Source organism: Macaca nemestrina, chromosome 2, assembly GCF_043159975.1.
Source record: "Macaca nemestrina isolate mMacNem1 chromosome 2, mMacNem.hap1, whole genome shotgun sequence".
In the NCBI taxonomy this organism is placed as follows: domain Eukaryota; kingdom Metazoa; phylum Chordata; class Mammalia; order Primates; family Cercopithecidae; genus Macaca; species Macaca nemestrina.
The window spans coordinates 93774602-93795947 of NC_092126.1; the positions used below are offsets into that span (position 1 = coordinate 93774602).

The 21346-nt window shown below is 41.0% G+C and overlaps 1 long non-coding RNA gene and 1 pseudogene across 3 annotated transcripts in view; both read right to left on the bottom strand.

Moving 5' to 3' along the window:
• The window catches only part of LOC139361765 (uncharacterized), a 120480-nt gene that overhangs the window by 68399 nt on the left and 30735 nt on the right, over window positions 1–21346 (bottom strand). The gene's annotated exons all lie outside the window — the stretch shown is intronic.
• LOC105480082 (FLYWCH-type zinc finger-containing protein 1 pseudogene) lies at window positions 10422–12263 on the bottom strand (annotated as a pseudogene).

The following is a 21346-nucleotide window of genomic DNA, read 5'->3' on the forward strand; positions in this document are numbered from 1 at the left end:
GGAGGCCTAGATGGGAGGGTCACTTGGGTCCAGGAGTTCAAGACCAGCCCAGGTAATATAATGAGACTTTGTCTCTACAAAAAAACAAACAAAATTGGCCAGGTATGGTGGCACACACCTGTGGTCCCAGCTACTTGGGGAGTTGAGGTGGGAGAATTGTTTGGGCTGGGAAGTCAAGGCTGCAGCAAGCCATGATTATATCACTACCATCTAGCCTAGGGAACAGAGCATGACCCTGTCTCAAAATTTAGAAAACAAAAAACAAAAACAAGCAAAACTATGTTCTTCAGATTATTTACATGTACTGTATCCAAACGCTGGGAATACTATATAATGATATGCTACTGTACATCACTTCTCATTCAGTGACATTATATTAGTAGCTTAAAATCAGCCATGGTAGGAGTATTGACACTACAGACATTTGCAAACTCCAAATCAGGACTTTTTCCCCTATAGAGATCTAGTTAAATATTTACCAGCAGACAACTGGAAATAATGCAAATATCTACCAAAAGGTTCTGGTTGACTAAACCATGATATACCCACTCAATTGAGAAATATGTAACTATAAAAGGAAACTACAAGCCAAGAACGATTACATTAACCTCTGAGACAGCATCTGCCCCATAAGCAGAGTCTCGCCCTCACCGTTCTGCCATGAGTCCACACCCACTGCCAGCTCACCAGAGATAATGATATCGCTGCGCTCGTCATGGACAATGGCTCTGGCATGTGCAAGGCCAGCTTAGCAGAGCTGGCTATTTTTATATACTTTATATAAAAGTGATCTCTAGGAAAGTGAAAAAAGTAAGCTGAAGAAAAGTGAGTGTAACATGTTACCATTTATTGGTAGAAAGGAGAGATACAAAGGAAGAACATGAAAGGAGGGAGGATACAAAGACATATGTTTTCACATTTTTTTAATGTAAGGCTAAAGCAAAAAGGTTTTTAAATGGCTACTTACAGGGAGAGGAAAGAAACTATAAGGAATATAGGAATAAATGATGGACTTTTTGCAATAGATCTTGTTTGGTACATTTAAGTCCTGTAACTATTTTACGTAATTAAAATTTAAAGTTAAATTTTTTAAATTCCTAAAAATCTAAGCAAAATGAAACCAATCTAAGCAATGAGCTGATGGCATAATTATACATAGAAGAAGTATTTCAAATAAATTGAAAACACAATAATTTCATTCGTCTATTTGGATATACCCTGAAGCTCAAAATAAATAAATAAAATGTATTTAAAAAAAGATCTTGAATAATTTTCAACAATCATATTGTTAGTGACAACATTGGTTATGATTTTCTGAAACTATTATAATACAAACTAGGATGAAGAAAAATAGATAAAGGATAAAGAAAATAAGTAATTATATTTACACATTTAGGAACCAATTTTTTTTTTACAATAGTAGAGAGAATATGAATTTAAAATCAAAGAAGTAAAACTATTGTAATCTTAAATTTAAAATTAAAATATCATGATTTCTATAGACCAACAACATCCAAGTTGAGAGCCAAATCAAGGAAGCAATCCCATTCACAATACCACAAAAAGAGTAAAATACCTAGGAATACAGCTAACCAGGAAGGTGACAGATCTCAACAATGGGAATTATAAAACACTGCTGAAAGAAATTGGAGATGATACAAACAAATGGAAACACACTCCAAGCTCATGGGTAGGAAGAATCAATATTGTTAAAATGGCCATATTGCCCAAAGCAATGTACAGATTCAATGCTATTCGTATCAAATTACCAACGACATATTTCACAGAATTAGAAAAAACTATTCTAAAATTCATATGGAATCAAAAAAGAGCCTAAATAGCCAAGGCAATCCTAAGCAAAAAGATTAAAGCTGGAGGCATCATACTACTTGACTTCAAACTATATGACAAGGCTACAGTAACCAAAACAGCATGACACAGGTAGAGATATACAGACCAATAGAAGAGATTATAGAACTGAGAAATAAAGTCATACACTGCAACCAACTGATCTGTGACAAAGTTGACAACGGTGCTGGAACAACTGGCTAGCCATATGCAGAAGAATGAAACTTGCTTTTTTTTTTTTTTTTCTGAGACGGAGACTCACTCCATCGCCCAGGCTAGGCTAGAGTGTGGTGGCAATCTGTTCACTGCAAGCTCCTCCTCCTGGGTTCACACCACTCTCCCACCTCAGCCTCCCGAGTAGCTGGGACTACACAGGCGCCCGCCACTACACCCAGCTAATTTTTTATGTTTTTGTATTTTTAGTAGAGATGGGGTTTCACTGTGTTAGCCAGGATGGTCTTGATCTCCTGACCTCGTGATCTGCCCACCTCAGCCTCCCAAAGTGCTGGGATTACAGGCATGAGCCACCATGCCCTGCCTGAGCCACCTGGCCTTCCTTTCACCATATACAAAAATCAACTGAAGATGGATTAAAGACTTAAATGTAAAACCTAAAGCTATAAAAACCCTAGAAGAAATGTAGGAAATACCATTCTGGACATAGACCCTAGCAAAGATTTCATGATGAAGACTCCAAAAGCAATTGCAACAAAAACAAAAATTGACAAATGAGACCTAAAGAGCTTCTGCACAGCAAATAAAACTATCAACAAAGTAAACAGACAACTGATAGGAGAGAATATTTGCAAACTATGCCTCTGACAAAGGTCTAATATTCAGAATCTATAAGCAACTTAGACAAATCTACAAGCCAAGAACGATTACATTAACCTCTGAGACAGCATCTGCCCCATAAGCAGAGTCTTGCCCTTGCCACTCTGCCATGGGTCCACACCCACTGCCAGCTCACCAGAGATAATGATATCGCTGTGCTCATCATGGACAATGGCTCTGGCATATGCAAGGCCAGCTTAGCAGGCAGCGATGCCCCTCCATCGTGAGGCACCCATGGTGCAAGGGTGTGATGATGGGCATGGGTCAGAAGAAGTCCTGTGTGGGCAATGAGGCCCAGAGCAAGAGAAGCATCCTGCCCCTGAAATACCCCACCGAGCATGGCACGGTTACCAATGGAGAAGATCTGGCACCATACCTTCTTCAATGAACTGCATGTGGCTCCTCAGGAGCACCCTGTGCTGCTGACTGGGCCCCCCCCCGAACCCCAAGACCAACCATGAGATGACCCAGATCATGTTTGACACCTTCTATACCCCAGCCATGTATGTGGCCATTCAGGCCGTGCTTTCCCTGTAAGCCTCTGGCTGTACCACTGGCATCATGATGGACTCTGGCAGGGTCACCCACACTGTGCTCATCTGCAAGGGGCACGCCCTCCCCAGTGCCATCCTGCATCTGGACCCAACTGACTACCTCATGAAGAGCCCCAGGGAGTATGTCTACAGCTGTACCACCACCGTGGAGCAAGAGAGCATGAGATATCAAGGAGAAGCTGTGCTACCTCACCCTGGACTTCCAGCAAGAGATGGTCACTGTGGCCTCCAGCTCCTCCCTGGAGAAGAGCTGCAAGCTGCCTGAAGGCCAGGTCAGCACCATCAGCAACGAGCAGGTCCTCTGCCTCAAAGCTCTCTTCCAGCTTTCTTTCCTGGGCATGAAACCCTGTGGCATCCATGAAACTACCTTCAACTCCACCATGAAGTGTGACGTGGACATCTGCAAAGACCTGTACGCCAACGCAGTACTGTCCAGTAGCACCACTGTGTACCCTGGCATCCCCCACAGGATGCAGAAGATCACCACCCTGGCTTCCAGCACAATGCAGATAAAGATCATAGGTCCTCCTGAGTGCAAATACTCTGTATGGGTCCCGTGGCTCCATCCTGGCCTGGCTGCCAGCCTTCCAGCAGATGTGGATCAGCAAGCAGGAGTACCATAAGTCCCACCCCTGCATCGTCCACTGCAGATGCCTCTAGGCAGACTGTCACTTAGTTTCCTTTGTTTCGTTACACTCTTTCTTGACAAAAACCAAACCTGTGCAGAAAACAAGATGACACTGGCACGCATTAGTTTGTTTTTGTTTTTTGTTTGTTTTTGTTTTTGTCTTTGGTTTGACTCAGGATTTAAAAACTAGACCATGACAGTGTCAGCAATCGGCTGGAGCCAGCATCCCTCAAAGTTCTACAATGTGGCTGAAGACTTTGATTGTATATTGTTCTTTTTTTTAATAGTCATTCCAAATATTGTGAGATGCATTGTTACAGGAAGTCCCTTGCCCTCCAAAAAGCCTCCATATTTCTCTCTAGGGAGAATGGTCCAATCCTCTTCCAAGTCCAGGAAGGTGACAGCATTGCTTTCATGTATATTATGTAATGCACAATTCTTAAATCTTTGCCTTAGTACTTTTTAATTTTGTTTTATTTTGAATGATTGGCATTGTGACCCCTGTTTTCTGTCTCCCAACTTGAGATGTATGAAGGCTTTTGGTCTCCCTGGGAGTGGGTGGAGGGTGGAGGCAGCCTGGGCTTCCCTGTACACTAACTTGATACCAGTGCAATAAAAAGTACACACCTTAAAAAAAAAACACTACTCTTAAAAAATGGGTAAAGGATATAACTGGAAATTTCTCAAAAGAAGACTTATACAATGTCAATAATAAACATATGAAAAAAATGTTCAACATCAATAATCACTAGAGAAACAAAAAAAAAACACAGTAAGATACCATCTCACACTAGTCAGAATGGCTATTATTAAGAAGTCAAAAACAACAGATGCTGGCAAAGTTGTGCAGAAAAGGGAACACATATACTGCTGATGGGAATGTGAACAAGTTCAACCACCATGGAAAGCAGTTTGGAGATTTCTCAAAGAACATAAAACAGAATTACCATTTGTCCCAGCAATCCCATTACTGGATATACACCCAAAGGAATGTAAATCATTCTATCAAAAGGCATGCACATGTATGTTTATCAAAGCAATATTCACAATAGCAAAGACACAAAATCAACCTAGATGCCCATCAGCAGTGAACTGGTGAGGAAATGTGGTATATATATACCATGGAATACTACACAGCTATAAAAAAAGAATGAAGTCATGTCCTTTACAGCAATGTGGATGGAGCATGACGCCATTATCCTAATTGAAGCAATGCAGAACAGAAAATCCAAATATCACATGTTCTCACTTATAAGTGGGAGCTAACCATTGAGTACATATGGACACAAAAAAGTAAACAATAGACACCAGGGCCTCCTTAAAGGCAGAGGGTGGGAGGACGGTGAGAACTGAAAAACTACCTATTGAGTACTATACTTCTTACCTGGATGATGAAATAATCTGTACACAAACTCTGATGACATGCAATTTATCCATATAACAAACCTGCATATGTACCCCCTTAACCTAAAATGAAAATTGATAGGAAACAAATTTAAATAATAATAATTAAACTAAATTAAAATATTATGAAATCAGATTTTCTCTTAAAAAAATATATGTATTCCAGCTGGTCGCAGTGGCTCAGCCTGTAATCCCAGCAGTTTGGAAGACTGAGGCAGGTGGATCACGAGGTCAGGAGATCAAGACCATCCTGGCTAACACGGTGAAACCCCATCTCTACTAAAAATACAAAAAATTAGCAGGGTATGGTGGCAGGCACCTGTAGTCCCAGCTACTCAGGAGGCTGAGGCAGGACAATGGCGTGAACCCAGGAGGCAGAGCTTGCAGTGAGCCAAGATCAGGCCACTGCACTCCAGCCTGGGTGACAGGGTGAGATTCCGTCTCGAAACAAACAAACAAACAAACAAACAAAAAAGTATGTATTCCTTAGCTACGTTCACTGAACAAGTGTAGAAACAATGACCAATGAAGCAACAATGAGCACTCCTAAAACCCAGACCATGGTCTCTAAATACCATTTCCCAATACTAAATACCTTAGAGAAATGGATGATATCTCTACTACAGCAGAAGATGTCTATGATAATCTTGATATATCTTATAATATTGAAAACATTAAGCTATTAAGTACAATTGAAATTTGTCAAAAGGACTCAGGAGCCAAACTGAAGAAGCCTCTACTCTTTAAAGATGGCATAAGTTGAGCATCAATAAAAATAACTAATGCAGTGGACTAAAACACTTAAAAACATTTTTAAAAGTTCATTGATCAGCCAGGCACAGTGGCTCATGCTTGTAATACCAGCACTTTGGGAGGCCAAGGAGGGAAGATCACTTGAACCAGGAGTTCCAGACCAGCCTGGCCAACATGGTGAAACCCTGTCTCTACCTTGAAAATACAAAAAATTAACCGGGTGTGGTGGTGTGCACCTGTAGTCCCAGCTACTTGGGAGGTTGAGGTGGGAGAATTGCTTGACCCCGGGAGGTGGAGGTTGCAGTGAGCCAAGATCACACCACTGCACTTCAATCTGGGCAACAGAGCAAGACTCTGTCTCAAAAAAAAAAAAGTTCACTGATCACTCATGGAAGATGATACAGAATGAACTAATCACACTGAAAGCTGATGAATAAAGGAGAAGAATATTTTGTCTTTCCTATATGAAAGGTACTGCTGGATAACCAAAAGTTGTAAGGAGAAGTTTATCTTTATAGAAGAATTTCAACCAATAAATGAAACACTGATTTAAAAATAGAATATTAACATTTTGTAACCACTAATGATATAATGGATCTATTCTAAACAATAACCATCAACAGTTGTTCACAACACAAAAAGGAGAGACAATTTGACTTTCTGTGCTTCCTGATGAAAGTACCCAACACTTTCCATAAACTATTCCTATAAAAAAGCAAACCTGAACAAAACCAAGTTAAGCCTTCAGCTCAAACTACCAATTTACAGGAAATTAGAGGGTCAAAAAAAAAAAACTACAGGGCAAACATTTCTTCAACAAATATATTTGGGATGAGGTGAATAAGAATGAGAATGATTAAAAAAATGTAAGACATATATCAACATTTGCCGTTTATGGACTTTGTGTGGATTCTGATTTAAATTGACAGTGAAATAAAAGGAAAAATTTGTGACAAGTTATAATATTTTCATAAATATTTTAAGAGGATTGTTTCAGAGACACATGCACAACTAAATACGCATAAAATAGTATGGTATTTAGAATTCACTTCCAAATAATCTAGTTTGGGACGTGGTGGAGTGGGTGGAAACATAAATGAAAAAAGATTCGCCATGCTAATTGTTGAAGCTAGGGATTCTCTCTATTTTTATATATATTATAAATTTTCATATTAAAAAGTTTTTTTAAAAAGTTTAAATACCTGTCCTATTTCTGTTTGAACCGAGGGGATAGAGATGTTATTTACTAACTTTGTAATATTTTGAGAAGGACCAATTTGCGGGTGGGGAAGACATCTAGAAAAAGGAAGATTAATAATTTAACTTTCGGTTCTGAACATAATTTGATGTATCTGAGAGACATCCAAGTGAAGATACTAGTAGTCAGATATATACAGTCTGAACCTCAGCAGAGAGACTGGAGATATAAATTTAGGATTTGTCAACATGTGGATGGGAATTGATGCATTACATAGAGAACGAATATGCTACAGAATAAAAACAATTAAAAATACCAGTTGGGCGCAGTGGCTCACACCTGTAATCCCAGGCCTTTGGGAGGCCTGGGTGAGTGGATCATCTGAGGTCAGAAGTTCAAGACCAGCCTGGCCAACATGGTGAAACCCCATCTCCACTAAAAATACAAAAATTAAACGGGCATGGTGGCAGGCGCCTGTAATCCCAGCTACTCCAGGGGCTGAGGCAGGAGAATTGCTTGAAACCAGGAGGTGGAGATTGTAGTTAGCCAAGGTCACGCCACTGTACTCCAGACTGGGGGACAGAGTGAGACTCCATCTCAAAAACCAAATAAACAACCCAAATGCAGTGTTCTAAGGTCTTTTTTTTTTTTTTTTTTTTTAAATGGAGTCTCATCCTGTCGCCCAGGGTGGAGTGCAGTGGTGCAATCTCAGCTCACTGCAACATTCGCCTCCCAGGTTCAAGTGATTCTCTCTGGTCTCAGCCTTCTGAGTAGCTGAGATTACAGGCATGCACCACCACGCCCAGCTAATTTTTGTATATTTTTAGTAGAGACAGGTTTCACCATGTTGACCAGGCTGGTCTTGAACTCCTGATCTCAAGTGATCCACATGTCTAGGCCTTCCAAAGTGCTGGGATTACAGGCGTTAGCTACTGCACCCAGCCTAAATTCTTTAAATGTATTTACTTAATCCTCACAATAACCCCATGAAATAGGAACTATTATTATTCTCTTTTATATTTTAGGAAGCTGAGGCAAACAGAGTTTAAGCCTTGCCTGTAGTGAGTTCAAGCCCTGTAACCAGGATTTGGATCCATGAAGTCTAGCTGTGTAAAAACAGAACAGCCCAGGACTGTTACCTAAATAGCTCTAATATCTAGAGGTAGAGATCGCTAATGGTAGTAAAGGAGAAGAGAGAAAAGGGCTCGGAAGCAGCAGCAGCCAAAGAGGTAAGAGAGAAACAGTTTAAACAAGTGTCAGCATAAGTCAAAAGAAGAGCACATTCAAGAAAGAGGGAGTAACCAATGGTATCGAATGGTGTGAGGTCAAGGAAAATGCACACTAAAATTAATTCTATTACTGGTAGAAGACTCAGCCCATGACTCCTAGTTGTTTTTTTTGTTGTTGTTGTTGTTGTTGTTGTTGTTGTTGTTATTTTCCTTCGGGATACTTTACTAGAATAACTTAAGGTGTGATTCTAACTTGATAAATAGAAAAGAAATGCTTTTGTAATAGCTTCTACTATAAACATATCTTGCCTTAAAATACATGAAATACACAAATCCAGACACTCAAAATATAATTTAGAGAGAATTTTCCTGTGGCTAACAATAGAATTCCTTACTGAAATGATTCATCCTAGCATTCTCTTATATGGGGATTTCTCTTAATACATTTAAAATACAATTTAATTTTCAAATCTGTAGGACATAAAATTTTAAAGACACATTTGCTGTACACCTGTATGATTTTTACTGATTGTAGTATTTGCTAAGATTAGGAAGAATTTAAATTTTCAGGAAGAATGACGCTTAAGAACTATTAAAGGAAAATGATTAGCTTTTCCTACCATTCAAAGATTATCTTCTTTAAATTTTCAAATCTTAGTTTCAGTTTCAGTGAATAAATTGTTAGCAGTTATGTTTTTGGGTTCTCACGCGGAATCTTTACATTCTCAAGAAATTTATTTGTGATAAGGATAATAGTAAAGAACTTCATTTTCATCTGTATATATGCAGTTCTTAAGAAATCTTCAAGCACCAAGTGCATCACACATGGTGAAAAATAGATTAGAGATATTCCTCTCAAAGAATATATTTGTAATTATCAATGTAATATTAGCTTATGTTTTAACTTTCATAAAAAAATATATATACCATATAAAGTGTTTTTTTGGCTTGAATTTTTACAACCTTTACAACAATATTAGAAAATGGGAGACACTTACTTTCCTATCTATGTTTGTTTGATTTAAAATGTTGGCTTAAAGATCAAGATGCAATTATTAGCACCTGTCTTTAATCTGAAATAATAGAGGAAAATGGTGGGATGCGCGACACGAACTGCATGATCTGAGGAAACCTATGAAAAAGCAATGTACTACTTTTCTTCCCTAGTAACTAGAGTAAAATGAAAATAATAGCTATGTTGGAGTTGCCAACTATCGGACTAGATCAGGGTCATCGCCTGGCACAGTGACTGTTATATACTAGGTTCAGAAGATCACTGTAGAACAGACAAATGAACATACAAATGAATAACAAATGACGCTTGTGTTTGCACCAGTAATGAGAAGAAGGAGGAAGTGTGTTAAATAATAATAGCCAATTTGTACTGCATGGCTATCACGTGTTCAGCACAGCAGATAATTATAAAAGCCAAGATTTACTAATGCTTACCATGTGTTCTACTACCTACCAAACCATCACTAATTGAAGCCTCAATAGGTAGCATTATTATCATTATCCCTCATCATTTCATCTTACAAATGAGTACTCTGAAGCAAAAGAGGTCAAGCAACTTCCCCAAATCACAAAGCTGGTAAATGATAGTTTTGGGCTTTGAACAGCTTATGTTCAAAGCCTGCTCTTTTAACTACCAGGCCACAGTATACATTCCATATGGTTAAAAACTATATGTTGTATTTGCTGAAATCCTTACAGTTCCACCGCAAATCCTACCAACAGCCTTATTTGCCACTTTAGAAAGATATTTGTCTTCCAGAATCACTGACTTTCAGAGCTAGGTAGCGGCCTAGAGATCAGTATAAAGTAGTGGCCAAGTACATGGGCTTTGGCCTCAGGCAAGATGCACATCTGGCCTTACCCCTGTACCAAAAATTTATTTTTGTTTTTGTCATTGTTGTTTTAAGCCCACTACGTTATGTTGTAATTGGTGACGCACCATTAGATAACTAATACAATTACCCATAAATCGGCTGGCTTTCAGGAGAACACGTCTTGAAGCACAGTTGAACTTGAATCTTTTCTGGGTCCTCCTGCTGGGTCATGCTGGGGAGCCGCTCCCACTGCCTCAAGGCCTCTATGCCCTCCAGGTCGGGCTGGTGGCAGTGGCTGCGAAGGACCATGACCCGCTGGCCCCAGGTGATGGCGCAGCTGCGGCAGCCCAGCCAAGCCTAATCCTGGTACATCCAGTACACCTTATTCCTGGCTGCCTTCTCCTTCCTCTAGAGGAAGGACTTGGGCACCAGGAACCTGCCCCCCAGGGAAGTCCTCAGAATTCCAGGGACCAGAAGGGTTCTGGGCAGTCCCACTGTGACAGGATGGAGAAGTGCTCCCGCTGCCGCAGGGCCTCCAGGCCACCCAGGTCCAGTGGGTGGCAGTGCCTGTGCATGACCATGACCCGCTGGCCCTGGGTGATGGCGCGGCTGCGGCAGCCCATGCGGGCCTGGTCCCAGCAGGTCCAATACATCTGCCTGTAGAAGAAGGACTTGTACACCAGGAAGCTGCCCCCCAGCGGGGACCGCAGGAACTCAGGGCTTCCGGGGTCTGCATCCATGTCCTGGTCCTCATCCAGGGATCCTTCCAGGGCTTGGGGATGGGTTGGCAGCTCCTGGTCTTCGACCTTCGCTGGCTTTCCAGGCTGGGGCCTGGTGACAATCAGGGGTCCGGGGCCTCTGCGGTAGAGAAGACTGTTCACGCCTAGGAGGAGCGTGTCCACTTGGCTCCCAGGGCCGTCCTGCATAGCCTGCAGAGTCTCCATGGCCTTCTGCTGCTGCCGGGCCTCCAGGCCCTCCACGTCAGGTGGGTAGCAGTAGCCACGCATCACGGTCACCCGCTGTTCCTGAGTGATGGCCCGGCTCAGGCAGCTGTGCAGCGCATGGTCCCGGCAGGTCCAATACACCTTCTCCCCCAGGGCCTTCTCCTGCTTGTAGGGCAACGACTTGTGCACCAGGAAGCTGCCCCCGTAGCACCTCCTCAGGAACTCAAGGGGCCGGGCCTGTCCCAGCCCCAGGATCGAGCACTTCTTGGGCGTCAGGCTCAGCAGCGACAGGACTTGGGGTCCGTCGCCCTCCTCTGGGCCGGCTTGCTCAGCACCAGCCCAGGGGTGGGCTCTGGCTCCGGCTCCTTGGGGCAGTGCCACAGGCCCACCCCCTCCAGCAGCTCCTGCACTCAGCTTCCAGGGCCCTCAGGATCCCAGGGATCTCCCAAGCCCTCTGGCAGGGCCAGGCTGGGCGGCTTCTCCCACTGGCGCCAGGCCTTCAGGCCTTGCTCATCATGGGGCGCGTGGCAGTGGCCCCGCAACACTGTGGCCCGCAGACCTTAGGTGATGGCCCGGCCCTGGCAGCCCAGCTCAGGGTGCTGGTGGCACTTCCAGTACACCTTGTCCCCCACAGCCTTCTCCTGCTTGTACAGGAAGGACTCCAGCACCAGGAGGCGACCCCCGAATGGTGTCCTCAGGAACTCCAGGGAATGCGGGTGCTGTGTCCAGCTTGCTGCTCTTCTGTTTAGGCATCTGGGGGGCTGGCTGGACCGCCCCTCCCTGCTCCTCAGCTGGCAGGATCTGCAAGGTGCTGGCGAAGGTGGCCGGGCCAGTCATCTCCAGCGACAGGACGCAGTGCACTTCCTGGGGCTTGAAGCCCACCCCATCCTCATCTTGGTTGGATGCTGTGAGCAGGACCAGTTTGGAGAACTTCCCGGGCTTCCTGAGCTGCCAGGACGATTTCAGTGCCTGGCTCGGGGGATGGCTCCTGGCCGGCCTTCCCACTGTCACCCTCCTGTTCGCTGGGCTTGGTCAGAGGCATCCCGGGACCCAGGGCCTGTCCCTCAGGCCACGCTCAACCCCCAGCAAGGAACCTGGAGTCCAGCGGTTCCGTTCATGTGCCCGAGCTGTTGCTGTTGCTGCCTCGGCTGGTCGTGGTGGGGCTGCGGCGATGTCTGGAGAATCCTTAGATCACCGCGCGTTCCCTGGGTTCCAGCCTTCACAAGTGAGTGAGAGACGCCACCATCATCCCCCACACCTGGTCACGGCGCTGGCTTGCTGGGCAGGAGACCTGGGGGACAGTCCTGTAACTTATCTGGGCTGGTTTCACCACGGCAGCAGGGCCCTCACTCTCCGGCGACAGCGCTTCGGCGGGTCCCTCAGCCTCTGCTGCAGCAGCAGCAGGCGTGGACTTCGAGGCTCAGGCCACCGCTGCCACCCCGACCCCGGCACCTGCTCTCCGTCCCGAACTGCCCCTTGGGAGCTAGCCCTGTCCAAAAATTTCTTAAAGGTCTGTTTATTATTATTTCACTTTGGAAAATGAGGCAAGTATATTCAGAAGCAAGCAACTATGTACTGCTCACCAGGTATTGACTACATTAGTTCAAGTTCCCACCTACTGCTATTAAATTTTGTCTCAGCAAGACAAGGCAATCTAGTCATTAAGAAGCCGGTCCCTGCTTTTAATGAGTGGGCCTCAGTGTTAATAGTTTCTTACTTTTGATGTTTTAACTTCATGGGAAATGGAGCAGTAAGAAGCTGGCCCATTTTTCTGACAACAGAAGGGGAAATTCAAGACTGTAACAATATTGAACTCTAGTCAGCTTCTTTTTTTTTTTTTTTTTTTTTTGACAGAGTTGTGCTCTTGCGCCCAGTCTAGACTCTCAGGCTGGAGTCTAGTGGCACAATCATGGCTCACTGCAACCTCCACCTCCCAGGTTCAAGCAGTGCTCCTGCCTCAGCCTCCTGAGTAGCTGGGATTACAGGCACCCGCCACCACACCCAGCTAATTTTTGTATTTTTAGTAGAGATAGGTTTTTGCCATGTTGGCCAGGCTTAGTTCAGAGATTTTCAAAATGCAATTCAAATACTCCCGAGATCTCCAAGACCATTTCAAGAAGTCTACAAGGCCAAAGCTGTTTTTATGATAAAACTAAGATGTGATTTTTCTTCTTCATTATGCTGTAATTGCCAGTGTTGCTAAGGCAATGGTAGGTAAACCCGTAGGTTCCTTAGAAAGAATCAAGGCTGTGATACCAAAGTACACTGGCAGTTAGCACAATCTTCACCACCACATGTTCACAATAAAAATAAAATGTCAGTTTCACTTAATAATGTCCTTTATAAAGCAATAAAAATGATTAACTTTATTAAATCTAAACCCTTGAGTATACACCTTATTAATATTCCATATTACAAAATGGGAAGTGCATATGAAGCATTTCTACCACATATTGAAATATGATAGTTGTCTCTAGGAAAAGAAATTCATGCAACTGAGTTACAAATGGAACCAGCATACATTTTTATACAACATCATTTTTACTTGAAAAAGAAGACTGACAGACAAATGAATTTTCAGATTATTTGGCAGATTTTAATTTTAATGGACAAAGTAAGCCTGTCACTTCAAGAAAAACAACAGATGGTATTTATTGCCTATGATCAAAATGTGAGCTAGAAAATTAAAATTTTAGAAACCTTGAATCTACTGCTATGAACTTGGTAGTTTTTCAATACTTACAAGCTTTCCTGATGAGATTAGTGGTGATATTAACAAAATAATTTTTGATATTGTAAAATGAAATGGGTCAAGATTCAGAAAATCTGAATAAGTCCGTGAACCAATATTTTTATCATTGAATAATGTTACAAAGTCATGCATGAGTAAAATACCCATTCTAAGTTCAAAACAAATAAGAGGATTTTAAACACAACCACATACATAAAATTTATTTATATAATTTAAGGTTCTACAGTGCAGTTAACCTTTTTTTTTTTTTTTTTTTTTTTTTTTTTTTTTTTGAGACGGAGTCTCGCTCTGTCACCCAGGCTGGAGTGCAGTGGCCGGATCTCAGCTCACTGCAAGCTCCGCCTCCCGGGTTCACGCCATTCTCCTGCCTCAGCCTCCCGAGTAGCTGGGACTACAGGCGCCTGCCGCCTCGCCCGGCTAAGTTTTTTTTTGTATTTTTAGTAGAGACGGGGTTTCACTGTGTTAGCCAGGATGGTCTCGATCTCCTGACCTCGTGATCCGCCCGTCTCGGCCTCCCAAAGTGCTGGGAGAGTGCAGTTAACCTTTAAGAAACTAGCTCTTGGGTGGGCATGGTGGCTCTCACCTATAATCCCAGCACTTTGGGAGGCTGAGGCGGGCAGATCACGAGGTCAGGAGTTCGAGACCAGCCTGGCCGACATGATGAAACCCTGTCTCTACAAAAAATACAAAAATCAGCTGGGCATGGTGGCAGGTGCCTGTAATCCCAGCCACTCAGTAGGCTGAGGCAGGAGAATAGCTTGAACCCAGGAGGCAGAGGTGGCAGTGAGCCAAGATCGCTCCATTGCATTCCAGCCTGGACAACAGAGCGAGACAGGACAGGACAGGACAAGACAGGACAGGACAGGAAAGAAAAGGAACCTCTTGCACAGGTTTGATATAATGTTAAAAATGAGAAAACAGTAACAGACAGAACAAGTGAATAGCCCAATATCAGAAACGAATTGCTGAGGATCTGAGATGAGAAACTTGGCTCTTAAATCCCTACCTCCCAGGAAAAGTTTCTACTAATATCACAACTGTATTAGTATTTAGCCTTTTTAAGATTCTGAAGAACATAGCCCTTACTTGATCCCCAATCATCAGAACTTAAAATTTAGAAAGAATTGGTCTACAAAATAGTTTCCAACTTTTTAATGCTAAAACATTTTTAGGATGTCTACATGGAGTGTATATATTGTAAGCATCCATTGACAAAATACTGTAAGAAATTATATTTAGTCTTTGGCAACATATGATGTACATTTTGATTCAGGTTATCCTTTCTTTTTTTGCTTGAGATGGAGTCTCACTCTGTCACCTAGGCTGCAGTACAGTGGCGCGATCTTGGCTCACTGAAACCTCCACCTCCCAAGTTCAAGCCATTCTCCTGCGTCAGCCTCCCCAAGTAGCTGGGATTACAGGTGCCTGCCACCACGCGTGGCTCATTTTTATATTTTTAGTAGAGATAGGATTTCACCACGTTGGCCAGGCTGGTCAAGAACTCCTGACCTAAAAGATCCGCCTGCCTCGGCCTCCCAAAGTGCTGGGATTAGAGTGAGCCACCATGCCCAGCCCAAGTTATCCTTTTTAAGCATCCAAATCCCACAAATTGGAATTCAAAGGTCTCAATCTAAGTCTTTGAAAATGCTAATAACAGGGGTAACCCTCAGATTCAGACTAACACAGAAGGCAAAATTTGTCCCATCAGCTATGGAGAAATCTGAATTTATTTGTATTTTTATTGTAAATGTACGCGAAGAAGGGACAATTTTCTCAATAAATCTGGTGCCTTTTCAACATTCTAGTAGAGTGGGAGAAATACAACTGTCTAGTCTCCTTTGTGAAGGTATTACTACTCTGGTTTTAACCAGTGATCATTCCTACCCAAAGATAAAATAGCACCATATTATTCCATTGCCAAACCCAACCTGGAATTGAAGCAGGGAGGAGATGCAAAGTAAAAATGGCTGCATGCAAATATAAGGTATTCTGTTTCTAGCCTTATTCTGCCTAAGACTTAGAATCAGAGAATTTCAGAATCAGCAGAAGTCTTACACATAATCTAGCCAATCATCCCTTTTTAAAGATAAGGAAACTGTGACCCAGAAAAATTAAGTGGCTTCCTCAAGTTTTTACAGTAAATTAATGCCAGAGATAAGACGACAACATGGGCTCTTGTCTATACCACAACTTGATCATCTAATTGCTTTTTTTTCTTGATCATCAGTTTTCTATCTCTAAACCTACACTGAAGTTTTCCTAACCACAACAAAAAGGAAACAGCATGCTAAAGAATTGGTTAAATCAAATCAAGGAATTCTATTTACTTTCAAAAAATAAAAGAAACTCTTGTTAAATGCTAAGAAGTTTATAATAGTATAGTCAGTTGACACAGGTTCTCAGGTTTCAATTACGGAAAAACATTTTGCCCAAGTCTGTAAATGCTATCCTAATTTATCAGATTACTTACTTAGAAAGCGTGCTTTTGATCTGCTCTTCCAAAGAAGAACAAATGTACAGACTTCAATACTTAATAAAGTTGAAAGCTTCTCCCTGGGGTAACTGAAATTTTTATCAAAGGGGCGATAGACCTGGTTGCAGCTGTAACAAAGAAGTACCATATAAAGCCAAGTGGAAAGCAGTTATACATCATTGGTGGTAAAGGGCCATTGAACATGGTCATATTAATTGGAATCTATTGCACAGGACATTCCACTACCTGCTGGGCAAATGACCCTGAAAGTTTTGAGTCTCTCTGGTGTATAAAAAAGTTCAGACGTAAAAATAATCATACAGATGGTGGATTCTCTATCCTTGAATGGACATAGCTACCCTGAGATCTGGGTGGCTGGAAATTTCTTTTTTAAATAATGCCCTTTGAGTGAGTCCCCATATATGCATCTTCTTTTACAACCATTTGAAAACTTGTCTTCTAATAATTTCACACAGAGCTTTCAGTGTAGCAACATTCAAAAGAACGAAACTAATGAAACACAGCAACTTTTACATTTTCACTTTTGTGCTTTGGGAAAATTCTGATTAAAAGGTATGAGACAGTTCAAATTGGAATTGCATCATTTCCTCCAAAATGAGTAACTTCTAATCAAATAGAAAAATTAGAGAAATTGATAGCCAAGGCAATATGGAACACATTTCAGATATATCAGGATGCAAGCCTTATGCACCTACAATTTAAATTCTTTTATCCTTAGATGCTATATTGTTCCAGATTTTAGGTTATATGTAAAGAGTAATCACTATATTTGCCTTTTAGGCAGATGCTGTTCCAGACCTTCATCACAGCTACTTTATCTTATTCATTAAACTAAATATTAAAATAAACCCCCAGAAGATATTATAATGTCAATAAATAATAATCTTAAAATGCTAGAAACATTGTCAGGATATGCCAACTGATAAGATTAATCCATTTTTGACATAGCTACACAATAATACTGGAAGACTTGAACACCCCACTGATAGTATTAGATTATCAAGGCAGAAAACTAACAGAAAAATTCTGGACTTAAATTTGGCCCTTGGCCAATTGGTTCTAATAGACATCTACAGAATACTCCACCTAATAACCACAGGATATGTATCTTCTCATCTGCACATGGTACATACTCTAAAATCTACCACATTCTCAGCCATTAGGCAAGTCTCAACAAATTCAAAAAAAGTGAAATCATACCAAGCATATTGTCAGACCTTAGTGGAATGGAAATAGAAATCAAACCAAGAGGAACTCTCAAAACCACACAATGACATGGAAACTAAATAACTTGCTCCTGAATGGCTTCTTGGTAAACAGTAAAATTAATGCAGAAATCAAAACATTATTTGAAACAAATGATAATGGAGACACAGCATGACAAAATCTCTGGCATGCAACAACGCAGTGTTAAGAGGGAAATTTATTGTACTAAATACTTACATCAAGAGGTTAGAAAGATCTCAGATTAACACTCTACCACTTACAGGGACTAGAAAAACAAGAACATACTAATTCCAAAGTAAGCAGAAGAAAAGAAATAATTAAAATCAGAGTAGAGCTAAATACAATTGAGACCCAAAATACATAGAAAGAATCAACAAAACAAAAAGTGGGTTCTTTGGTAGGATAAACAAGACCAATAGACTGCAAACTAGATTAACAAAGAAAAAAGTGAGAAAATTCAAATAAACACAATCAGAAATGACAAAGGTGGCATTATAACCGATTCAACAGAAATACAAAAGATCCTCAGAGACTACTATAAACACATCTATGCATACAAATTAGAAAATCTAGAAGAAATGGATAAATTCCTGGAAACACATAACTTCCCAAGATTGACAGGAAGAAATTGAAACCCTGAGCAGTCCAATAACAAGTTCCAAAATTGAATCTGTAATTTGAAAAAAAAAAAATCCACAAACCAAAAAAAGCTGTGGACCAGATGGATTCACAGCTGAATTCTAGCAGACGTAAAAAGAGCTAGTACCGGCCGGGCGTGGTGGCTCACGCCTGTAATCCAGCACTTTGGGAGGCCGAGACGGGTGGATCACGAGGTCAGGAGATCGAGACCATCCTGGCTAACACGGTGAAACCCCATCTCTACTAAAAAATACAAAAAACTAGCCGGGCGAGGTGGCGGGTGCCTGTAGTCCCAGCTACTCCGGAGGCTGAGGCAGGAGAATGGTGTGAACCCGGGAGGCGGAGCTTGCAGTGAGCCGAGATCCGGCCACTGCACTCCAGCCTGGGCGACAGAGCGAGACTCCGTCTCAAAAAAAAAAAAAAAAAAAAAAAAAAAAAAGAGCTAGTACCAATCCTACTGAAACTATTTCAAAAAACTGAGGAGAAGGAACTCTTCCCTAACTCATTTTACGAAACCAGTATCATCCTAATACCAAAATCTGGCAAGGACACAAGAAAAAATAAAACCAAAGGCCAATTAAACCTGATGAACATAGTTGCAAAAATCCTCAATAAAATACTAGCAAACCAAATCCGGCAGTGCATTGAAAAGTTAATTCACCATGATCAAGTGGGCTTTATTCTTGGGATGTAAGGTTGGTTCACAATACACAAATCAACAAACATGATTCACTACATAAACAGAATTAAAACAAACTCATATGATCATCTCAATAGATGAGAAATATTTCAATGAAATCCAATCCTTTCATGAGTGAAAAAAAAAACAAACCTCAAGAAACTACACATCAAGAGACAATACTTCAAAATAATAAAGGCATCTGTGACAAATCTATAGCCAACATCATACTGAATGGGCAAAAGCTGGAAGCACTCCCCTTGAAAACTGTAATTAAACAGGGATTCCCACTCTCACTGCTCCTATTCAACATAGTACTGGAAGTCCTAGTCAGAGCAATCAAGCAAGAGAAAGAAAAAAATAAAAAGACATTAAACCAGGAAAAGAGGAAATCAAATTATCTCTCTTCACTGACAATATAATTCTATACCTAGAAAATCCTAAAGACTCCACCAAAAGAATCCTAGACCTGATAAACAACTTCAGTAAAGTTTCAGGATATTAAAATCAACATTCAAAACCCAGTAGCACTTCTATATACCACTAACATGCAACCAACTCAGGAAGGTAATCCCGCTTATTATAGCCACAAAAAAACACCTAGGAATACATCTAACCATGGAGATGAAAGATCTCTACATGGAGAACTACAAAAAACTGATGAAATAAATCATAGATGACACAAACAAATAGAAAAATATTCCATACTCATGGATTAGAAGAATCAACATTGTTAAAATGTCCATAGTGTCACAAGCAATCTACAAATTCAACACTATTCCTATCAAATGATCAACATCAGTTTTCACGGAATTCTGAAAAACTATTCTAAAATTCATATGAAACCAAAAAAAAAAAAATAGAGGCCAAACAACCACAGCAATCCTAAGCAAAAAGAACAAAGCCGGAGGCATCACATTACCTGACTTCATACACAGTTTGAAGATGATAGTAACCAAAAACAACAAAATATTAGTACAAAAATAGACACATAGACCAATGCAACAGAATAAAAACCTCAGAAATAAAACCACATGCCTGCAACCAATTGATCTTTGACAAAGTTGACACTAACAAGCAATGGGGAAAAGACTCCCTATTCAATAAATGGTACTGGAAAATCTTGTTAACAGTATGCAGAAGAATAAAACCAGACTCCTTTCTTTCGCCATATACAAAAAGACAAAAGATTTAAATGTAAGATTCAAACCTTAAAAATCTTAGCAGAAAACCTAAAAATATCTTTCTGGGCATTGGCCTTGGCAAATAATTTATGACTAAGTCCTCAAAAGCAATTGCAACAAAAACAAAAATTGGCAAAAAGGGCCTAATTAAACTAAAGAGCTTCTGCACAGCAAAATAAACTATCAACAGAGTAAACAGACAACCTAAAGAATGGGAGAAAACATTGGCAAACTCTGCATCCAATAAAGGACTAATATCCAGACTATAAAAAACTTAAATCAACAAGCAAAAAACAAACAACCACATTAAAAAGTGGACAAAGAACATGGATAGGCACTTCTCAAAAGAAGACATACAAGCAGCCAACAAACATAAAAAAATTCCCAGCATCACTAATAATCAAAGAAAGACAAATCAAAACCACCATGAGATACCATCTCACACCAGTTAGAATGGCTATTATTAAAAAGTCAAAAAATAACGGACGTTGGCAAGGCTGTGGAGAAAAGGGAATGCTTATACACTACTGGTAGGAATGTAAAGTATTAGGTTGGTGCAAAAGTAATTGTGGTTTTTACTATTAAAAGTGGCAAAACAGTTGAGCTACTGTGAAAAGCAGTTTGGAGATTTCTTAAAGAATTAAAAATAGAACTACCATTCCACCCAGTAATCCCATTACTGGGTATATACGCCCCCAAAGTAAATTGTTCTACCAAAAAGACACATGCACTTGTATGTTCACTGCAGCACTATTCACAATAGCAAAGGCGTGTAATCAGCCTAGGTGCCCATCAACAGTGGGTGAGATAAAGAAAATGTGGTACATATACACCATGGAATATTATGCAGCCATAGTAAACAAGGACATCATGTCCTTTGCAGGAACATGGATGCAGCTGGAAGCCATTATCCTAAGCAAATTAACACAGGAACAAAAACCAAATACCCTATGTTCTCACTTATAAGTGGGAGCTAATCATTGAGTGCACATGGACACAGAAAGGAACAATAAACACTGGGGACTCTGAAAGAAAGGAAGGAGGGAGGAAGACAAGGGATATAAAACTTCCTATTGGGTACTATGTTGGCTATGTAGGTGACAGGATGAATGGAAGCCCAAAACCTCAGCATCACACAATACACCCTTGT